Genomic DNA, 6,062 nt, shown 5'->3' on the forward strand with positions numbered 1-6,062 from the left:
TGTAGATTTCTTTCGACTTGGGAGCCTATCTGAACGTGGGTTCTAATGCTGGGGGAACCCAGGAGAGCATGGGTTCAGTATCCCTAACTTGGTGTGGCATTTCTGCGAAAACTGCTGCTTGGTTGTTCACCTCTCGTTAGAGTTTCCGGGAATGGCATCGTTACACACTCGCGTCTCATTAGATGGGGGAGGCTAGCAGGAAAACTGTTTCGCCTACGACTGACAGCCTTGGACGAGATCCCCACAAAGGCACCAAACTATGCCTATTGTCCCAGTAACAGCATCTGTTCCAGTTAGAGAATTGTTTCTCTAGGTCCCTCAGCACTGATGTCTAACCCCCACGAGACGGCTCCCGGAAGACGAGATCACCTGAGACCCGAGATGACGGACTGAAGCCCATCTCACCTGACCCCCGTGCACCTCGTCCTCCGGACGAAACTGCCTAAGCAAGTTAGGCACCCGGAGAATTGCAGAGGGCACCCAGCAACAACGGTCTCTCATACCTAAATAACATTGTTCTGCAGATTTCGTTGAGAACAAAACCCAGGCCCCTCTGCGGTAGAAACGATACTGCCTCTTGATACTGGTAATGGCTCCAGAGGGCCACCACTTACGGGCTATTCATACCCGTACCACCTTTTGGGTGGCTTAATCTTCATCAATCAATCAATCTCTATATAACATATCTATTTTGAATAATCATAATAATTGAAAACTAGCAACTATGTCTAGTGTCTTACGCAATAACGCCAACTCGTGCTTCAAGCCTCATTATATCATGTTATTCTCCTCTCCTAACGTAACAGAACAGAGCAAAGAACAACACAGAGAACAGACAAAAGAACACAACAGAGAACCAAGAACAGAAGAGAGGAGAGAACTGAGTAGAATAGAACAGAGACCAGAACAGAGAACATAGAACTGAGCAGAGAACAGAACAGAGAACAGAACAAAGTAAAGGGAAAACAGAACAAGGAACCGAACAGAGAACTGAGCAGTAAACAGAGAACAGAAAAGAGAACGTCACCAAACAGAACAAAGAACAGATAACAGAACAGAGCAGAAAACAGAACAGAGAACAGAACTGAGAACAGAACAGAGAATAGAGAACCGAGAAAGGAACATGATGGGGTTCTGGGAGTTCTACTGCCCAAGCCCGGCCCGAGGCCAGACTTGACTTGTGAGAGTTTGGTCCACCAGGCTGTTGCTTAGAGCGCCCCGCAAGCCCACATACCCACCACAGCCCGGTTGGTCCGGCACTCCTTAGAGAAAACTATCTAGTTTTCTCTTGAAGATGTCCGGCAATATTTCTTATGCTGTCTGGGAGGACGTTGAACAACCGTGGACCTCTGATGTTTATACAGTGTTCTCTGATTGTGCCTATGGCACCTCTGCTCTTCACTGGTTCTATTCTGCATTTTCTTCCATATCGTTCACTCCAGTACGTTGTTATTTTACTGTGTAGATTAGGGACCTGGCCCTCCAGTATTTTCCATGTGTATATTATTTGGTATCTCTCTCTCGTCTCCTTTCTAGTGAGTACATTTGGAGAGCTTTGAGACGATCCCAATAATTTAGGTGCTTTATCTCGTCTATGCGTGCCGTATATGTTCTCTGTATTCCCTCTATTTCAGCAATCTCTCCTGCTCTGAAGGGGGAAGTGAGTACTGAGCAGTACTCAAGACGGGACAACACAAGTGCCTTGAAGAGTACAACCATTGTGATGGGATCTCTGGATTTGAAAGTTCTCGCAATCCATCCTATCATTTTTTTCTGGCTGACGCAATACTTGCTTGGTTATGCTCCCTAAACGTTAGATCGTCGGACATCATTATTCCCAAATCCTTGACATGCTGTTTCCCTACTATGGACAGATTCGATTATGTTTTGTACCCTGTATTATGTTTCAGATCCTCATTTTTACCATATCTGAGTACCTGGAATTTATCACTGTTAAACATCATGTTGTTATCTGCTGCCCAATCAAAAACTTTGTTAATGTCTGTTTGTAGTTTTTTTCAATGTCTTCAGCAGCGGTAATTTTCATACTGATTTTTTTATCATCTGCAAAGGATGACACGAAGCTGTGACTTGTATTTTTGCCTATATCTGATATGAGAATAAGGAACAGCAGTGGTACAAGGACTGTACCTTGTGATACAGAGCTTTTAACTGCGCTTGGACTCGATTTTACTTGATTGACTGTTACTCTTTGTGTTCTATTCGACAGGAAATTGAGTATCCAGCGTCCTACTTTACCAGTTATTCTCAATCACCTAATTTTGTGTGTAATCACTCCATGGTCACATTTGTCGAATGCCTTTGCAAAATCTGTGTACACAACATCTGCATTATGTTTTTCCTCTAATGCCTCAGTGATTTTGTCATAGTGGTCAAGTAGCTGTGAGAGGCACGATCTTCCCGCTCTAAATCCATGTTGGCCTGGGTTGTGGAGGTCATTGGTCTCCATGTTGGCCTGGGTTGTGGAGGTCATTGGTCTCCATGTTGGCCTGGGTTGTGGAGGTCATTGGTCTCCATGTTGGCCTGGGTTGTGGAGGTCATTGGTCTCCATGTTGGCCTGGGTTGTGGATGTCATTGGTCTCCATGTTGGCCTGGGTTGTGGAGGTCATTGGTTTCCATGTTGGCCTGGGTTGTGGAGGTCATTGGTCTCCATGTTGGCCTGGGTTGTGGAGGTCATTGGTCTCCATGTTGGCCTGGGTTGTGGAGGTCATTGGTCTCCATGTTGGCCTGGGTTGTGGAGGTCATTGGTCTCCATGTTGGCCTGGGTTGTGGAGGTCATTGGTCTCCATGTTGGCCTGGATTGTGGAGGTCATTGGCTTCCATGAATCTAGTGACCATGCAAGGCCATGGCCTTGACCATGTGACCATGTTAGAATTATGCAAGGACAAGAATCAACTGGAAACAAATTGCAAAGCCATGGAAGAGGAAAATAAACCCTTGAAAATAGCTTTGGAAGAAGTTAAAGCAAATTTAAACTTAAATGACTACGATAGGTTAGGTAAGGAAATTCAATAGGAAAAGCAGCTTTTGTCAGTACAGATGGAGGAAGTCACACAGGGAACAGAACAGTTCAAGAAATATATGCAACTCACCTATGCACAAGTGGCCAAGGAGAAGGAAAAAATAGAAGCAGCAGTAAAGGAAGCCAAACACTGCACCAACAAGGATAAGCAGCAGTAAAGGAAGCCAAACACTGCAGCAACAAGGATAAGCAGCAGTAAAGGAAGCCAAACACTGCAGCAACAAGGATAAGCAGCAGTATAGGAAGCCAAACACTGCAGCAACAAGGATAAGCAGCAGTATAGGAAGCCAAACACTGCAGCAACAAGGATAAGCAGCAGTATAGGAAGCCAAACACTGCAGCAACAAGGATAAGCAGCAGTATAGGAAGCCAAACACTGCAGCAACAAGGATAAGCAGCAGTAAAGGAAGCCAAACACTGCAGCAACAAGGATAAGCAGCAGTATAGGAAGCCAAACACTGCAGCAACAAGGATAAGCAGCAGTATAGGAAGCCAAACACTGCAGCAACAAGGATAAGCAGCAGTAAAGGAAGCCAAACACTGCAGCAACAAGGATAAGCAGCAGTATAGGAAGCCAAACACTGCAACAACAAGGATAAGCAGCAGTAAAGGAAGCCAAACACTGCAGCAACAAGGATAAGCAGCAGTAAAGGAAGCCAAACACTGCAGCAACAAGGATAAGCAGCAGTATAGGAAGCCAAACACTGCAGCAACAAGGATAAGCAGCAGTAAAGGAAGCCAAACACTGCAGCAACAAGGATAAGCAGCAGTAAAGGAAGCCAAACACTGCAGCAACAAGGATAAGCAGCAGTAAAGGAAGCCAAACACTGCAACAACAAGGATAAGCAGCAGTAAAGGAAGCCAAACACTGCAGCAACAAGGATAAGCAGCAGTAAAGGAAGCCAAACACTGCAGCAACAAGGATAAGCAGCAGTATAGGAAGCCAAACACTGCAGCAACAAGGATAAGCAGCAGTAAAGGAAGCCAAACACTGCAGCAACAAGGATAAGCAGCAGTAAAGGAAGCCAAACACTGCAACAACAAGGATAAGCAGCAGTAAAGGAAGCCAAACACTGCAGCAACAAGGATAAGCAGCAGTATAGGAAGCCAAACACTGCAGCAACAAGGATAAGCAGCAGTAAAGGAAGCCAAACACTGCAGCAACAAGGATAAGCAGCAGTAAAGGAAGCCAAACACTGCAGCAACAAGGATAAGCAGCAGTAAAGGAAGCCAAACACTGCAGCAACAAGGATAAGCAGCAGTAAAGGAAGCCAAACACTGCAGCAACAAGGATAAGCAGCAGTAAAGGAAGCCAAACACTGCAGCAACAAGGATAAGCAGCAGTATAGGAAGCCAAACACTGCAGCAACAAGGATAAGCAGCAGTAAAGGAAGCCAAACACTGCAGCAACAAGGATAAGACAAACATAAGTCCATCAAATGCCAAAAGGAACTGGCATCAAATCCTAAATTGGTGCAAAACACAGTTCATCGAAGTCTCTTTTGGTTGCAAAGAAAAGGAGATAAAATCTAGATCAGAAAGAGCTGTAGAAGAAGAGAAATTAATAGATAAAATTGTGGGCCTCGTGGAATGTCTTACTACCATCGAGAATGTCTGCGACTACAGGAGGACTGGAAAGTACTCTACGAAGAACGGAAAGATCGACCTTTGAGGATCACCCTGAACGGTGCCAAGCAGATGGAAGAAGTACTAAGGAATGCTAGAAAATTACAAAGTGATGAGGTAGGGAAAGTACTCACCTAGTTGTACTCACCTAGTTGTGCTTGCGGGGGTTGAGCTCTGGCTCTTTGGTCCCGCCTCTCAACCGTCAATAAACAGGTGTACAGGTTCCTGAGCCTATTGGGCTCTATCATATCTACACTTGAAACTGTGTATGGAGTCAGCCTCCACCACATTGCTTCCTAATGCATTCCATTTGTCAACCACTCTGACACTAAAAAAGTTCTTTCTAATATCTCTGTGGCTCATTTGGGCACTCAGTTTCCACCTGTGTCCCCTTGTGCGTGTGCCCCTTGTGTTAAATAGCCTATCTTTATCAACCCTGTCGATTCCCTTGAGAATCTTGAATGTGGTGATCATGTCCCCCCTAACTAAAGTGTGGTCGTTAAGACGAGATCTTTCAAATGAAGACAGAGAAGCTGAAACTGAACCTCGCCGAGGCAAAACATTTAAATGAGAGCAGGAATGAAGAAGAAATCAATTTTTTGTTCTACAAAGTGATAGGGGGAGGCAGACCAGTAAAGTGGTGCATGAAGACAAACCAACAAAACTCATTGGAGAGAGGGGAATAGAAGAATCAGGAGGTTATCTTGAGATGATTTCGGGGCTTTAGTGTCCCCGCGGCCCGGTCCTCGACCAGGCCTCCACCCCCAGGAAGTAGCCCGTGACAGCTGACTAACACCCAGGTACCTATTTTACTGCTAGGTAACAGGGGCATAGGGTGAAAGAAACTCTGCCCATTGTTTCTCGCCGGCGCCTGGGATCGAACCCAGGACCACAGGATCACAAATCCAGCGTGCTGTCCGCTCGGCCGACTGGCTCCCCGAGAGAGGAGAGGGATAACAAGTTCCTGATAATTGCATACACCACCATAGATGGAGTGAGATCAAAGATACTGGAGTTTAGTGATGTAATACAGCTGCAGACACCAGACTTTGTTGCCCTCGCGGAGACAAAACTTGAAGACGATATTTTAAATGAGGTCATATTCCCAAGAGGCTATTCGGTCTGTAGACGATATAGAAACATTAGGAAAGGCGGTGGCGTTGCTGTGCCGGAGAAAGAACACCTGAAAGTACGAAATAATAATTGCCAATCCAAGAGAAGTTGACATAATAGCACTAGAGATATGCAATCAGGATGATAAACTAACGATCATAAATGCATGTAGTCCACCGCCAAGCAACACATGGACAAAGGAGGAGCTAGATAATAAACAAGAGAGTCTTATAGCAATAATGAGAGAAATTATAGTGAGAGCTGATAAAGATTAATCAC

This window comes from Procambarus clarkii, chromosome 38 (genome assembly GCF_040958095.1).
Source record: "Procambarus clarkii isolate CNS0578487 chromosome 38, FALCON_Pclarkii_2.0, whole genome shotgun sequence".
Classification (NCBI taxonomy): Eukaryota; Metazoa; Arthropoda; class Malacostraca; order Decapoda; family Cambaridae; genus Procambarus; species Procambarus clarkii.